Source organism: Octopus sinensis, linkage group LG3 (genome assembly GCF_006345805.1).
Source record: "Octopus sinensis linkage group LG3, ASM634580v1, whole genome shotgun sequence".
In the NCBI taxonomy this organism is placed as follows: Eukaryota; Metazoa; Mollusca; class Cephalopoda; order Octopoda; family Octopodidae; genus Octopus; species Octopus sinensis.
In genome coordinates, this window is record NC_042999.1 from 90,410,968 (window position 1) to 90,429,697 (window position 18,730).

General features: G+C 34.4%; 1 protein-coding gene across 15 annotated transcripts in view; it reads right to left on the reverse strand.

Moving 5' to 3' along the window:
• The window catches only part of LOC115209646 (MAP kinase-activating death domain protein), a 185,654-nt gene extending 174,775 nt beyond the window's left edge, over positions 1-10,879 (reverse strand). For 11 of the 15 annotated variants that reach the window (XR_004998265.1, XR_004998263.1, XR_004998264.1 and 8 more), the window contains exon 1: positions 10,735-10,865. The gene's annotated coding sequence lies outside the window, so the exon portion shown is untranslated. Of the gene's footprint in view, positions 1-10,734 lie in introns of all 15 variants that reach the window. The other 4 variants (XM_036501145.1, XM_036501150.1, XM_036501149.1 and 1 more) reach the window with 2 other exon arrangements.
• Positions 10,880-18,730: the final 7,851 nt, after the last annotated feature.

Here is an 18,730-nt window from a genome sequence, read left to right on the forward strand (position 1 = left end):
ATACAGCATATTTTTACAATAGAACAACAACTGTATTGCAAACACCCTATAGGACTAACGAAGTTCATCATAATGACATTGATATAGTAATAATCCAAGAAACACTCGTTATATCCAAATATATTGCTTCATTTACATAATTAATTTAAGCAAGTTTTCATTAATCTTAACAAGAAAGGCATGAAGACACAATTTTATTTACTATCTCTTCTAAATTTGAGTTCTCACATCATCATAAAACTTAATGTCTCTTTATTTCCTGATTGAAATGGCTATGGTTGGCTGAAGTTTAAATATAACTGATATTTAAACTGGTTGTTATTCCAGTTTAGGTGTGGTGATATTTTCTTTAATATGTATACCTAGATCAATTAATTTATGATAAAAAAAGAAAAACACCATCACAAAGCATATCTGTATGAAATATAATCAAGAAAATAAAAGAATCTGGCTCCATCTGCATATATAATTCTACTTTCCTAAACAAACTTGTTCTTCTTATTCACTTCATATTTTGCAAGTGAATTAGTAACATTTTCTCAAATACATCTTTGAACTGAGTGAAATGTTACAACTGAGAACTGAAAGACAGTGTCACAGTTTATTACAACAAATTTTCCTAATTAGGCATGAAGCATTAGTTAGCCACTACCAATAATAATTTACATAAAGATAAAACAGGAAAAAGGATGATGATGCTTGGGATTGATGCCTTAAGAGGTATATGAACCTTAAGAATCTTCTGGTCCAGAGAACACGGTGTCATCATCCCACTTTTCTCCTCCTTTGTACAGCCACACCTCGAATACTGCTGCTCCATGTGGTTTCCCCATACAAAACAAAACATTTCGAAAAGTGAATCACCTCAGAGAGCACTCACTAAACGAATTGAAGGCATGACTAATCTCGATTACTGGGACCACCTTAAAGCCTTGAAACTCTACTCTCTCCAGCGCCGCTATGAGCAGTACATCATTTGTATGATGTGGAGAATATATCACCAGCATTGCCAAATGATCTGAACATTAGTTTCAAGGTTCATCCAAGGCTGGAACTGCGGGCCATACATCCCCTGCCCAATTCAGGATCATAACATATAGGTACACTGTGACAATTTCTTTTCCTCAACAGGCTCTGCCCTGTTTAACATTGTACCAAAACTGATCAAAGAGGAAAAGGATCTCATCACCTTTAAATGGAGTCTGGATAGATTTCTTCAAGGAATACCAGACAAGCCACCCATACCTGGATACAACTCACTCAACAAGAACTCACTACTTGAAAGGACCATAAACAAAACTTGACTTGAAAGGGATTCAGATAATCCTATCAGGTGGTGCTATTAAGTTAGACGTGGCCTGGACCAATCTTTGGCCGAAACATATTTAAGTTTTATGAGACAAAGAAGCACAACCAAAGTGAAAACAGTATGAGAAAAAGTTTATGTACTTAGGTTTTCTGCTTTTAAATTGGATTGTAAAATGCTAAGATTGATAGAATCTTTTCACAAAATTACATTTAAAAGTTGCAGTAATAACTATTTGACATATCTTAAGATCAGTCAAGAAGGCAATATCTAAATGTCCAAATTTTCAGCTCTTCCAACAATATAAACAATGCAGTAATTATAAAAATAAACTTAGATAAAAAAAAAAAGAATCAAGAAAGCAATATTCTCTATTAATTACAGAAAATTATGCACCCTTGAAATTAAAAAAATGTAGTCTGTACACCTATTGGTCTAAAATGAGTGTATATATACATTTGCTTTTAAAACACACATTAGGTGATCCAATCATATTAAACACTGTCTTTTGAGATATCCTTTTAATGGGCTTGGCTTTTAAAAAGTGTACATGTAAGTGAATCATAGAAAATGTGTGTGTGTGTGCATGCGCTAGCAGTAATATACATAATCATGAGCGACTACTGGTCTTCCATAAAGAACCTTGCCTGGATTTGTGCCTCAGAGGGTAACTTTCTAGTTGCAATCCCCTTCATGACTGAAAGGGGTCCTTCTATAGTTAATGATGTGATGATTCTCCATCAGACAGAGACCGTATCACACTAGCTCATTATATGTTGGAAGAGATTGCCAGTTGATTAAATCAACTGCAGTATTTGACTAGTACTTTATCAATCCAACAGGATGAAAGGCAAAGTTGACCTTGGCTGGATTTGAACAAGAACATATACAATTTATTTTGTTCAATTCTCTTGAGATTCTGCATTCTGCCAATCCATTACTATCCAACCCAATTAACAAACAATACACACAGAGGAAGTTGTGGGGAAAATGCACACCCTATCAAATTATCTATCAAATTATCTAAAGTAATTAAAACAAAAACTATCCAACTCAAGTCGGATAGAAAATGGATGTTCAAAGATAATGATATGACCATGAGAGTCACTGACATATAGATCAATATTTAATTTATGAAGATGCAATGCAAAAAAAAAGAAAAAATGAGTAGTACAAAAGGAGAGAAACAGGAAAGAATGGTGTATGAAAATAAGGAAAAAAGTAAAAAGAAATCAGTTATTTCTCTGTCAGCTTAAGTAGAACTTGTGTGTGTGTGTGTGTGTGTGTGTGTGTGTGTGTGTGTGTGTGTGTGTGTGTGTGTGTGTGTGAGAGAGAGAGAGAGAGAGCGAGAGAGCAGTTATAAAGAGATGATTGGGTCAATAATATCAGAAAAAACTGATTGAACTATCTTTTTAAAACTAATAACTATTGCAATAAATAAATATATTTTTTTACACATAAGTAAGTCTCATAGGGAAAGGATTGTTCAGTTACTCATGCATCCCTCAGGACATTTTATGAACTGGGTGAAATATTTTGGCTGGGAGCAAAAACAATGTCACTATCTCTTTGTATTTAGAAATTACTATGATGCACCATAACAACCATTACCACAACTACAAGCGAAACATTAGCATAGGAAGAAACAAGGTCGTGTGACATTCATGTCTTTATTAGAGATATAGATATGTCATTAATGTTATTAATAAAGGACTTTTGTAACTACGTAGATGTGCCAATCAAATGAATCTCAATATATTATTGGTACTTATAAGGAGGTGAGCTGGTAGAATTGTTAGTACACCAGGCAAAATACTTAGTAGCATTTTGTCCATCTTGATGTCCAGAGGTCTAATTCTGCAGATGTCAACTTTGCCTTCCATTCTTTAGGGGTCAATAAAGTAAGTACCAGTTGTATACTGGGTGGATGTTCTTGACTTTATCCACTCTCCTGAAATTGCTGGCTTTGTGCCCTAATTTGAAAATAATATGTTGGTACTTATTCAATTTACATGTCCCCTCCTATACACACAATGAATCAAGATGAAAGACAAAGCATTCTCAATGGGATTCAAAATAATATTGGCATTAAATATGATAAATTGCAGTGTTCTAGTATTTTCACCAACTCCCAGCTTCTCCTTAATAACAATAATGATTTTTGACATAAGCATATATAAATTGATATAAATGTTGTGGGGTGATATAGTTGATTCCATTGATTCTTATATTTTATCTTATTGCTCCACTCCAGCCAGAAAGATGAAAGGTAGAATTATCTTGGGCAAGGATTTGAACACAGAATGTAAAAAATAATTAAATATCCCAAACAATTTTGTGTGATGCTCCACCAATTTTTCCAATCCACTGCATAAATAATAAAAATGATAATAATGACAACAACAGAAGGAGGAAGAGGAGGTTGGTTGGAGGTTAGGTGGGATGGAGAGAAAGCGAGAAGGGTGTGGCTGTTCAGAGAAGTGTTTGAGCCATTGAAAAATAAAAGCAATGTTAACCATAGTAGGCTTAGGACCAAGAGTGCAATTAAATACTGTTATGTATTTTGCCTGATGATCTACCAATTCTGTTATCCAAGTAATACGTAATTATAAGTTAATTTACAGAGCTATGTAACAGCTAATAATTAGTTTTAAGTTGCATTAGTTTTTGTTTTTTGCCTTGATTTTCACTCTTGTTAGGAATATACTTTTATATACACAATACATTATTAATATACATTTAGAAAGGAATGAGCATTCAGTTTTCCTTCTCTATTAATTTAGCATATTATATCTAATAAAAAATGCTGTGTTCATGGTTGTGAGGCAGTGGGTAATGATTGTGATAGTTGTGAGGTGAGGATAGTGATTTTGTTAGTTGTGAGGTGGATGTACAGGTTGTAGTGGCACATCAACTCTAGTAATTCTTTAATCAACTGGTGTCTATTCTATTGACCAGGCAGCGAAAGTAGGTGATGGTGGAGCGAATGATCGTGGTAGAAAAGGTTGTGGTGGTGATAGCGATACTGGTAATGCCAGCACTGAGGTAGTGTTTACTACATACTGACGTAGTGGTTTCAATATCAGAATGAAAATAATGGTTGGCAATATTAGTTACATTTGTCAGGAGTTATAATACTTTTTCATTTTGATTCAGATCAGTAAATAATGAAATATCAAAGAAATAACAAAGACACACTACCATGAAAGACAGAAGGACAAACAAAAGTGATACAACAACAAAACTTAAACAGGAACCAAGATCATTAAAAATATTTTAAAAAAAACCTAATCATGCAGAAATGTTTATTCAGTGTGATTTAGTGTCAGGATGACTATACACAAAGATGTCCGCATATCATACAAAACACATACACAAGTACTGTGTGTGTGTGTGTGTGTGTGTATATATATATATATAGGCACACGAGTCACTGTGTGGCAAGAAGCTTGTTTCCCAACCACATGGTTCCAGGTTCAGTACCATTGCATGGCACCTTGGGCAAGTGTCTTCTACTATAGCCTCGGGCCGACCAAAGCCTTGGGAGATTGGAAACTGAAAGAAGCCTGTATGTATTTGTGTGTTTGTTAGTCCCCCCCAACATCGCTTAACAACCGATGTTGGTGTGTTTATGTCCCCGTAACTTAGTTTGGCAAAAGAGACTGATAGAATAAGTACGAGGCTTACAAAGAATAAGTACTGGGGTTGATTTGTATGACTGAAGTCGGTGCTTCAGTATGGCGACAATCAAATGACAAGTAAAAGAATATATAATTGTTATCATCATCATCAACGTTTTAATGTACACATCTTCATGCTTGCATAGGTCAGGGAGAATTTGTTAAAGCAGGTTTTTATGGCTCGATACACTTCCTGCTGTCAAGCCTCATTATATTCAAACAAGGTAATATTTCCCTTTGACCAGACATATTTTCAACAGAAGATTGGAAATCAACAATATCGCTAGTATGACGATTTTTTACTATCATCATGTGATGTCAAAAGTAGGGCATACAAAGACATGCATATACACATGATGGGCTTCTTCCAGATTCTATCTAACAAATCCCCTCATAAGACTTTGGTTAACCCAGGACTATAGCAGAAACCCCTTGCTCATAGTGCTGCACAGTGTGACTGAATACAAACCCACATGGTTAGGAAGTAAGCTTCTTTAATAAACAGCTATGTATGAGCCTATTCTATATGCAAACACACACATCTGTATATATATATATATATATATATATATATATATATATATATATATATACACATACACACACACACATACAATAGTACCTCGGTTTTCCGACAACTCTGATCATGAATAAATCGTGCTTTATATATATAGATATATATAGCATGATTTATTTGTGATCAGAGTTTTCTCAAAAATCAAGGTATTACTGTATATATATACACGCGCACACACACACACACACCAGCATTGGTTGTCAAGTAATGGTGAGGGGACAAACACTGACACACACAAAACACATATATACTATATATACGACGGGGTTCTTCCAGTTTCCATCTACCAAATCCACTCATAAGGCTTTGGTTGGCCTGAGGCTATAGCAGAAGCCACTTGCCCAAGGTGCAACGCAGTGGGATTGAACCTGGAACCATGTGGTTAGGAAGCAAGCTTCTTACCACTCAGCCATGTCAGATATATACACACAAATACACACGCACATGTATATATGTGTATGTGTTTGTAAATTTTTATATGTGTATGAATTTTTATATATTTATAAATTTTCGTGTATATGTATTTATAAACTCTTAGAAAATTTTTATATATCTTATAGATGACTGCATCTATGTATGTACTTTGTATACCATGGAGAATTTTGTTAATATGGATTGAATGAATATATACATCGACCTTTGAATTTCTTTTCTTCTCTCCTTAATTTATATATATATATATATACATACATACACACACACACCCATGCTAGCATGGAAAGCGGACGTTAAGCGATGATGATAACACATACATACATACACAAAAACATATATACAAAAAAAGTATACAATTATGAAAAAAGAATACATGCATAATACTAATACATTTTTATCAAAAAAATTAAAAGTTACCATTAAAATATTATAGTTATTCATAATAAATGTATTATTATGATTAATGACACTGAAAATATCAAAAATGAGATTAACTTTTAATGTTTTTGATAAGAAAAAATGAGTATTGCACATGTTTTTTTTTTCATAATTGTATACCTACTTTTGCACCCCACTGTGTTTTTTTATATATTATATGTACATACATACATGCACACAAATCATATAAATCTTCTCTTGGAAAAAGACACACCCTTTTATTACACAAAATTCTCAAACTAATCTGACTTCTATTCTGGTGAATTATTTGTGAACTGAGGAAATGTAGAATCATGTGTTTTGCCTATAAAGATAAAATGTTCGTGATTTTGAGCCCAAAGTAATTCTATACACACATATATACTTAGCCATCCAGTCAATCATATTCACAATTATATGCTAAAATATATGAATACAAATTGACACAAATCTAAGATTTTGTGTGTGTATATATATATATATACATATATATATATATATTTCTCTACTTGTTTTTTTCTGTGTCTCTTTCTGTAGAAGAGCATAGGCTCATACGTAAAATACTTTTTCTATTCCTGGGCATTATACTAATACATCTGTTTGTTTTGTACACCACCTGTCTTCGTCTTTTGTTTTTTTCGTGAACTCTCCCTATATATATATATATATATATATATATATATATATATATAAAGAGAGAGAGAGAGAGACATTTATAAATACATATTTGCACATGCAACTGCACTTATATACATAGATACATATACGTGCAAGTTTGGACCCACATATAGGCAATGCATAAACACCTGTGTATGTTTTTAAAATAGAAGAACGACATTTTAGTGGGAATTGGTTACTATTTCTAAGAGATTGGGTGACAAGTTAGAGGATTCTTCCCAGTCTTTTTGTCAACCAGCTAAATACCAAACATTTATTCAACCTGGACTAACCTGGGGTTACACAACACCAGCAAACTATCGATATGTAGTTTCTCACGTTAAAGTGAGTGTTGACATAGACTAAACAAGTGTGTCAACATATTCTTATAAAATCAGGAAACCACATTATGATAGTGTGTATGTCTGTGGGTGTGTTATGTGTAGAACGTCAGGTAAATGTGTGTGTGTGTGTTTCGTAGTGTACACATATCTATGTCTAAGGATATGTGCATCTGTGGATGGTATTAGTAGTATTTGTGCATTAAAGGTCACTGTGTAGGAGAAAGTGTGTGTGTGCGTGTGGGCGCGCATGTGGAATAATATTGACAATATATGTATGGACAATATTGGTAGCACTTGTGTGATTATGGATCGTGTTGCTAGTGTACATGGATGTATAAAAACGATATTGGAAGTGGAGATGATACTGAATGTCAGTGCTGTTATTGATCTGATTTAGCTCCAGATCAGCTTTGATTGAACAGCCCTATGGTCAGCGGTTTCAACCTACGACCACCTCGTCTTTTCAGAAGTATATCTAAAAAAACATACATTATCCAGTATGTCATTTAGCATTCCTACGAGAGTCAAGTGTGGCTTGAGTGACATTTGGTTGCTATTTCTCGTCAATCGATAATGGATATGTATATGGAGAGTATTGGTAATGGATAATAGAGATCGTCTATGTGTGTGTACACACACACAAATATATGTTCGTACGTATATAAAACATGCCAGTATGTTAGTGTGTGTGTGTTCATACGTAAATAGATTCAAGCGTGTGTGATTCAGAATTTGTGTCAGTGCGTTTGCAGATTATTTTGTATATTAAGTGCCGGAATTGAAAACTATGTCAACGAATGAATATTTACCGAAATTGACCAGTGAATTGCATTACAACTTATTATTTTTTTTAATGTCACTGGAACATTAAATAAAAATGGAAATTTATCAAAATTTGTATAATCTTTTGCCTAGAAAGATTTTAATTCGCGCAGTTGATAACCCGCGTCTGTGAGTGTGAATGACACTTGTTAGAATATACATAGACATATCTATACACATACACACATATATATATATATACACCCATACATGTATATGTGCATACGCACACATTTATACAGATACATATATACACATAGTTGTGTGTGTATATATATATATATAAGGTAAGCACTAATTTAGATAATTATTTATTTAGATGAAAGCGCTAAATAATCATTCAAAATTCTAATACTTTTTCTCAAAATATAAAATCTGTACACCACTTTAAACAATCTAATGATAATATATATGTATATGTGTGTGACAATTAGTTGGTTGTCATAATAAAACTCAGAGTTTCGGATATAGGGGCTGCAGTATGCTCCGGCATCTCATCAGTTATTAAGCGTTTTGTCTTAATAACTGATGAGATGCCGGAGCTGACTTCAGCCCTGGTATTCGAAACTAATTGTCACATATATTTATAGATAAATTCCCCTATTTTACATAATATCGAGGTCTCATTCATTCTTTTGTCGTCATATTATTATTATTATTAATACACACACAGATCATTTATTTGATACTAAGTCTACGTTACTTTGTGTAACTACTCAAGCAAACACAGTTTCCACTTTACTTAAAATATCGACTGCTTTTTCCATTTCACTGCAAATCACATCAACTGAGAATTCATGTATCTGTCTCTATGTCTGTATGTAGGCAATGTCATTGTAAACCTTTTGCACGTTAAATACATACACACATACGCAATTTTTGCAAGTAAAAGGTTGACAGTAGCTTCGAAGTTTCATCTGGTAAGCTGAAATATCACATAGTCTGATGACGATTGTAAACTGAAACTCCGAAGTCACAGTCAACCTTTTGTAAACAGAAAATCTGTATGTACTTTACTGAAACGTATTTAATGAACCTTCAATTTTGTTAAATTGTTTCTGTATATAACGTCACATAAAAACAAAACAAACTGTGTTTGTAGGTGTAAATGTATGCGAAAGAAGTATAAAAGAGAAAGAAGGAAGACTGATATATAATATATATATATATATATATATATATATGTGTGTGTGTGTGTAAAACGCCGTAGAGCAGAGGTGCGGCTACGGAAGACGCGAGCTGTTACTTTGACCAGGTGAGCTCAGAAAGAGTATATCTATTATTAAGAGCTTTCCAGCCATGACCTTCCCATCAGTTTTTCTCTGGACAGCTATGTCAAGGACTGTCCAATGTAACTTATATATAATTTTTTTTAATGGCTATTATTAAAAACATTAAGGCAGGGAGCAGGCAGAATCATTACCGCATCGGACAAAATGTTTATTGGAATTTCGTCCGTCTTTACTCTCGGAGTTCAAATTCTGCTGGGGTCGACTTTGCCTATCATCCTTTCTGGGTTCGATGAAATATATACTAGTTAAGTACGGGAGTCCATATAATCGACTAGCCCCTTTCATCTTTGCCCCCAAATTTCAGGTCTAGTGCCTATAGTAGAAAGGATTATGAAAAGCTTTCCAGCTATGACCATCCCATACTTTTTTTCTCCGGACAAGAATATTAAGGAATACACAGTCCAATAAACCTTGTGTGTGTATGTATGTGTGTGGTTATTATTAAAAGCATTCCGGCTTTGACCATTCCATTTTTTGATTTTGTTTTCTCCGGACAAGTATATCAAAGACTACATTGTCCAGTGTATCATATTTGTTAATGGATGAGCGTGAATGGAGATGGGGTGTGATGAACGCAGGTTGGTACAAAAATCCGAAACCTATCAAATAAATAATACATCATAGAAAAATAAATGAAAAATAATAGAAAAAAATCGCTGACACAGATCACTAACAATGTTGTGAAGCCAACTAGGAAGCTTCGACGCGGTCGCATGACCTGTCAGAAATATAAGTCAAATCACACCTTCACCGTCTTAAAAAAAAAAGAGAAGGACATTGGATAATGTAAGTCTCGAGAAATAACAAAATAAAAAAGGGAGGGGTGGCCATTGCTGGAATGTCATTCATAATACGTTTGTTCGATCGGGGAAGACACGGGGCTAAATAACAACTACTAACAATGCTGCTAAGCGAAAAATTCGACGGCCAGGAGAAATATTAAGATAAATATATTTAGCTTTAGATCACTATATACCATTTTCTACAAAGCTACACCTTCTCATTCAGAAATCCGATCAGCAACAGTAGAAGACAGATCGAACTGGAAATAGTAGTAGGCCTATATAATGAATAAACAGCTATGATACTGTCCTCGAAGGATACCAGTAAGAGAAATAGGTATTATTTTAGAGGTTTTAATGAAATTTTAGCGAACGTATAAATAGCAAAAAGCCAGGGACAGAGTAAAAGAAAAATAACTAACCTGTCAGTCTGTCAATGCAATGTATGGATGGCTACGTCGTCTGTCAGGTTGGTATGCTAAGTAGTTACGTCACAGTATTGCACTGCCATCTATCGGCCGTTCGATCATATCGATAGAGGAAAAAGAAACATGCAACTAAAGCTGATCAGGAGCAGACAACTGCAGCAAAATCGATCCTCTTAATCAGGGTTTGTTGTGTGATGCGTCAGCTGCAGTGGGAGGGAGGCGGAAACAGGAGGATGGTGGGGAGGGGGGGAGAAAGAAGAAAACGAAATGAAAAAAGGTGACAGGTGAGAAGGAGAATAATAGACAGTAAAGCGGGGCAAAGATGATGTGTGGCGATGGTAGGTAGTAGGATCGAACACGCGATGTGATTCGTAGTCGCACGTGACGACTGCACAAAGTAATTCGAGAATTCCCTGCCTGACCATCTTCGATCTATCAACAAACCCACCTTTATTTTTATATTTATATTTACACACGAAACGACAGAAAAATATCAGAGCCGTACATTTGCGCAGACATTACATAGAAATATGCATACGTATACACATATATATCTTCTTACGTAGGTACTCACAAATACACTACAAATGTATGTATACATAGATAAACAGACAGACAGATAGATAGATGACACACATATATCTAATTTATTCACTTGAATACGAAGATTCTTTCTTGTCTCTGCTCTGAATTTCCTGCCTTTAATGCGTTTGCTCATACATTCGTTCTCTGTTGCCTGAACGAACGCACACAAGTGGTAAACTCGGAATTGCGGCAGAGTGAATCTTCAGCTTCGAACTCTTAAATATATTTTACCTTATACTTGGGGTACTTCCCCCACTCACCGTTTGTACACTTGTGTGTATATATAAACGTATTCTCATTTATATACTTTTTTGTTGTTTCTAGAAGTTGTCATTTAGGAAATGATTATTTGCCGTCATGAGAGGGTAATTTTTGGAAGAGATTCTCCAAGTCATAGGAAAAGAAAAGTGTATTCCCCCCACCGCAGTATTCTAGTGTCATACAACGAAATTTGTGACTGAAAACAGTTTGTTTTCTAAGCATTTTAATTTAATTTTCTTTTCTTTCTTCTTTTTTTTCCACACTTTTACCTCCTTTTGTATCTTTTTTTTTCTTCTTCCCAATGAGATTTCGCAGATCGATTTTTCAGAAACTCCACCGTAATTTCAATTAATAGTTTCTAATTTTGTCACAAGGCCAGCAGTTTTAGGGAAGGGGTAAATCGATGTCATCGACCCCAATATTCGATTGGTACTTATTTTATCAGAAAGAATGATAGGCAAAGTCGATCTCGGCGGAATTTGAAATCAGAACATAAAGAGGTGCTAACAATTCCTCAACCTCGCCACCCTCGCAATTTCAAATAATATAAACATTAGTTAACTACATCAAATATGTCAGAAACCACTTTACTGTTACAAGGAAAAGAAAACCAATGAATGACCATGTAGAATTTCATTCCCTGACTCTATATGCTGGGAATGATATGTATATATAACAGGTCCGCTACAGATAACATCATCAACATTCTCTCGATGGCGCCATAACGTTTCTATCCTAGCATCATGTGCAGGATCAGAGTTCAACCTTAATTATGTTTTGTACAAAGCAATGATAGAACATTGATTATCATAGGTCTGCTCCATCAAAGATGACCTGGAGGCTAAATGACATTGGTTCCATAAGTATAATAATTATCGTTTTAACGTCCGCTTTTCCATGCTTGCATGGGTCGGATGGAATTTGTTGAATGCCCTTTCTGACGCCAATCTTCACCTGTTTCCAAGTATGGTGAAATTTCCTCATGACCAGACGTTTTCATAAAGGAACAGAAACAGAGGACTGCATCTGCATAAAGGTGACACTTATTTACAACTAACCCGTGATGTCAAGGCAAGGAGATAGTAACACACACACACACACAAATAAATACACACACTCATAATTTAATTCGTCCTTAGTCGAAAGACACCTGTTGTTATGTCCTGTTGTTATTTTTATTGTATTTTTTATTGCATTTATATTTGTGTAACATTGTCCGTTTTTTCCGTCCTTGTTTTTGTATACATTCGCTGCTTTCTTCCAAGGAATCTAATGCTTTTAGCATAGTTTTTCCTTGGGGCTGACCAGATTGGAGCAATCTCAAGAATAATCAGCCGAAATTGCAAGAATAATCTGGTGTTTGACTGAAGAAAGACAACTTCGAATGACCCGTCCTTGTTTTCTTTGTATCGTCTATCTGTTTGTTTTGTCCCTTTTTGCATCACTTAGCTGTCTGGATGGTATGCGTTCTTGTCCCATTTTGTATTTATATATGTATATAAAAAAGCACCATCCGAACGTGGCCGATGCCAGCGCCGCCTAGACTGGCTTCTGTGTCAGTGGCATGTAAAAAGCACCAACCGATCGTGGCCACTGCCAGCCTCCCCTGGCACCTGTGCCAGTGGCACGTAAAAAGCACCCACTACACTCACGGAGTGGTTGGTGTTAGGAAGGGCATCCAGCAGTAGAAACACTGCCAGATCAGACTGGAGCCTGGTGCAGCCTCCTGGCTTCCCAGACCCCAGTCGAACCCGTGCTAGCACAGAAAACGGACGTTAAATGATGATGATATATATACAATGGAATTCCTTCAGTTCCCCCTACCAAATTTATAAGTGCCATGCATTTCTGGCATCCCATCTTTGCACTATGTTTTCACTTATTTGGGTGTCTAGGGAAGGTTTCAAAGGCTAGACCCATAGTTAAAAACAGAATAAAAAACTTTAAACTGTTAAATCAAAAGATATTAAAATGAAAATCATAGAGAAACTGCACTGGTATTATAGAAAGTTTGCAATTGCAATGGTTATTAATTGATGGTGTAGAAACATGTGTAGGTCTATATGAAGCTGTATATATATGTGTGTGTGTATATAAATATATATATATATATATATATATATATATATATATAGAGAGAGAGAGAGAGAGAGAAAGAGGAATTAAAGGTAATGCTAATGTTACTTTGTAATAATCCTTATTATTACTATTATTATTATATATGTGTGTGTGTATTCTGACAAAGCCCTCTGGCCTCTGTTCTTGTCAAACTGTCCAACCCACACCAGCATGGAAAAGAGGATGTTAAATGATGATGATATATGTATATGTGTGTGTGTGTGCATATATATGAGGGAGACAAATTGTGGACACATGGTATTTCAAATGAGAAATACATATAGCCGTTTAAATATTGAAGCACAATCAGAATGTTTTCTTAATTTACTTGTCTTTAGAAATCTTAGTGAAGGAGTTGTTAACTGCAATATTAGGACTAATTAAATATAGTATTTCTGAGGAATTACTTCAATGTCTTTATTGTTATTTTTACTATTTAATGTTCTATCACACTGATTTATTTAAACTAAACAATGTTTTTGTGCTAACTATTAATAAAGTAAAACAAAACAAAAAAGAATATTTATTTAAAAAACAAACAAACAAAAACCCAGAATCTCTCTATATATAAATGGCAAAATGTCTGTGTGCGTGTCCTTTATACAAATCCACAATTTTTCAGTTGGAGGGCTCGCACTTTCTATGGTCATTCAAAACCGTCCAAGGGTGGTCGTGCACATCTTTACATTTCCCCAGTCACCTCGCAAAGCCATTAAAAAATCAATAGAAGTGACTTTTTTGTGAATTTTCTATCCAACACCCAATCAAAATGCCTGAAACTTGATACGCCATTTGAATGCCGTTGCCAGGTCATAGTGCTAGTCATTCTTGCAAATATTTGATAGGCGTAGGAGTGGCTGTGTGGTAAGTAGCTTGCTTACCAACCACATGGTCCCGGGTTTAGTCCCACTGCGTGGCACCTTGGGCAGGTGTCTTTTACTATAGCCTCGGGCCGACCAAAGCCTTGTGAGTGGATTTGGTAGATGGAAACTGAAAGAAGCCTGTCGTATATATGTATATATATATATGTATGTGTGTGTTTGTGTGTCTGTGTTTGTCCCCCCAACATCACTTGACAACTGATGCTGGTGTGTTTACGTCCCCGTAACTTAGCGGTTCGGCAAAAGAGACCGATAGAATAAGTACTAGGCTTCCAAAGAATAAGTCCTAAAAAGGCGGTGCTCCAGCATGGCCGCAGTCAAATGACTGAAACAAGTAAAAGAGTAAAAGAGTCAAAATGTATATACTACTGCATATACATAGAACAAAATAAATTGGATTGTTTTGTTTTAGTTTTGTGAAATTTCTATTTGAGAATTTAAAGTAAAAGACAATCATTTGTTATTCTGGGTTTTGTGTAAATCATGACTAACAATAAAAATAAAAAATAAAAATAAACCCTAGCATTTTCATTTCAAGAAGTTTGGAAATTCTTGAAGCTTTTGATATTTTGGAAGAAAAAAATGAAATTGCTATAATCCTAAGACAGCTGATTAGAGCATAATTTGTTTATTTTTTCATTATAAGTTTAATGTATTTTTATCATTTGTACCCATTCCTCACATTTATGTCTGCTAATGAACACACCCATATATTCTCATGTTTGTTTTGTCTGTAACTGGTGTAACCCCCTTTTCTTTCTTTTCTCTTGTTTCCCCTGTCACTTTCTTCTTTGATTTCTTCCATTGCCAGCTAGCCACTTCCTACTTCTTTTGTGATCAGTGATCTTTCTTTTATATTTCAGATCCTCTAGCAAGCACATATATTCTTTTTTCATCTATTATTTTGCTCAAGGACTTTGTCCATCATTTATTATGCATTTTGTTTCTCTTTTGCATTGCACTTGTACTATTGCTTTGTGTCCATTTGTTTTGTTATATTTGCTTGGTAATGTTTCATTTCTATCATAAAACATTTTTGTACCTTGTCTCCATTATATCTATTGCTTAACAATCATATCCAATGGTTGTTGACTTTCCTAGGGTATGCAGTTCTGTCTGAGGTGTCAACTGCTATAATCCTGAGTGAGACAGCTGATGAAGACTTGATTTTCACTAAATGCAAGCATCTGGATAAATTTCTGTTATCTATCTGGAAAACACCAACTTCCCTCTATTAAGCATGCAGTCTCACAGACTTTAACTGTTCTCTGTCGAGTTAACTATATCAACCATTATTAATTCCCATGCTAATGAACCCAAGGGACACAACTCTTATATCTATTCTTTCCATGCCCATTTTCTTGTTCCCTTTTTCATTTACTTTTTTCTTCTAAATTCTTTCTCATTTTGCTATGTTGTAATTTGAGCCTGGCATGCTAAATTCTGTGTATAACAAATCACACACACACACACACGTACACACACACACACACACCACACACACACACACACACACACACACACACACACACACAAGCTAGGCTTGTGGCATAATGGATTATGTGTCCGACTGTGGATCAGTATATAAGTATTAATAGATTGGACGTTAAACGATGATGATGATGATGATACATACACCACAAATTTGAAACACAAACACAAATTGGCATGAGATTTATTTCCATCTGAATGAGGTAAGAACCTTGATCCACAGCCTGGAGCAAGTGAAGATGAGGAGGCACTTTGAACCTTAGCAGTATTCATCACTGTTGGATAGATGTTATCTGATGATGATGACGATGTCTTGTGTATATTGTTATATAGACTGTAAATCAAAACAAAATATCTTACTTTTGGTGTTTTCTGTTCCTTGCTGTTATCACAACAGATTACATCAAGTAATTTTCCAGTATTTGCAGTTGTTGTAAGTTGTAATTATATTATAACATGCTGCCACTGAGGAGTAGAAAGTGGATTTAAATGATATCTGGTTCTGTTTTGAGCAAAAGAAAATGATAAATAAATGATACATGCTGTGAAACATAGTAATGACTGTATTTACATGAAGATAAATCAGCTGACAGTTGGATAGAAAGTTTCTAGCAAAGTATTATGTTCGTGATTTAAAGCTGGCACATTTTGTAAATGAAAAAGAAAAAAGGAAAGCATTTAATTTTCTCTTTAAATGTTGGTACTTAGCATGAATTGTCTGTATAATGACTCTTGAAAGTTACTTAAGAATCATATAAAACAGCACATAAAATACTGAAATACTGTTAAATTGACTTTTTCAAGTATCACAGAGTCAACTGTTTTACTGTGGAAGTCAAATATATCCACTCAAAATTTCATTACCCTTAACTGTGGAAGCAGTTTTATATACATATCTGTCTTTTGTGGAGAAATGTCACGTTTGAAAATATTTTTTGTTGGGATGTCAAGTTTTCTGCAAGATGACTTGCAGAAAATACTAATTCCGTTTTTGATAGATATTTAACAGCATTACTGGAATAAACATGAAATTAAATTTTGCACTGAAAGGATAAACAAATCCTTATGATCAACCTACAGAACACAGTTTTGAGTTAGTTTGGTTGTATAAATTTTATTTCATGTTATTAATGTTCTAAGACAAATAAAGAAAAAAGAAAAAAAATGAATGTCACAATCTCATTTTCCTATTTCAATAAACTGATAAAAACAAATGCAAATTAATTATAACTTTGTTGTTTACATATTTTCTAATTTGTTAGTCAGAGGAAGGAGCTATATTTTCAAGCCCCACTTAACTGGAAGTCAAGGATGACTGAGTAAATTTAAAATGGCTAATGTTCAGCTTGAACTATCATAGATTTTATGGAGGAAAACAGGAAATGAGTGGGAGGGAATTTTACAGTGTGGTAGTTCTGGAGAAAATGGATCTGGTATTATATCAAACGAAGGACTTAGTTTTGAGGCTGAGACATACCCCAGGCAACTAGTGGAGAAATAGGGGCAGTGAACATATCTAAGTGAAGTTAGTACATAATTGGAAAATTTAGTGTAGTATAGACTATTGTCTTGTGAAAAGAGTATGTGGGGAAAACACAGCTTGATGGTGGGTAAATGTTTGTTGAAGTTTGGTGATTAATATCTTGCTAGTCAGATGAAGGGTATTTCTTCTAAAGTTTAATGTATCTGCATGAATAGTGTAGAGCATATTTGTACTTTGTATATATTATTAGTTACAGCTGAATGTTAATTACTTTCTGGCCTTGAAAAGGAATTTCCATAATTGAAACCCAATCTTGGTTATATGAAAGATCATCAAACATTGTGTCATGTTGTTGTAACTGTACAATACAATGTTTATTTAATGACAACCCTTATTTGTTGATGACATCATGGTGATTAGCATAATCATTCTAGTAACTACTCACTAAAATTCATTAATGTAAACCAACATTAAAGGGTTTATCCTTGTAAAACTGTAGCCATATGTTATCCTGTACCTCCGGAAGTCTTATTCAAATAACTACGCAAGCATTCTGATATTAAACTGGTAGTCACGTTAATCATGTAACCATCAAGCTGAGTCACAAGATATGATAGGCATGTTCAAAGCATGCAATGCTACAATATTATTTGCATAATGGTAATATCACCTGCAAATGAATTGTTTTAACCCCTTTCCTTATTTGAGAACTATAACTAATATCATTTGCAATGTTTGTTCCTGTCTCAATTATCAAATCATAATTTTCATTAATAGAAGCTAAAATATTGCTCGAAGCTTGAGTGAGTGATTCTGTCTGTTCACTATTAATATTTGTATTGTTTATTTGACTTAACTAATATAACCTGTTCACCCTCAATAATCTATAACTGTTCATCCAGATCAATTGCTTTAATTATTTTGAAAATCTTTTTTCAATATACCTAAAGAATATTATCCTTCACAGTCTCCAATTTTGTATTTTCAATTTTTATAACATCACTTTCTACAAAATAGATGAAAAACCAAAAAAAAATCATCTTCAGCATCATCATTGTCATCGCCATCATCATCGTCGTCGTCGTATTTATCCAAACCAACATTATTAATAAATTCAAGTTGAGATTATGTATTGTTTGATATTTTTAGATCTTTTTATTTCAGAGATTTC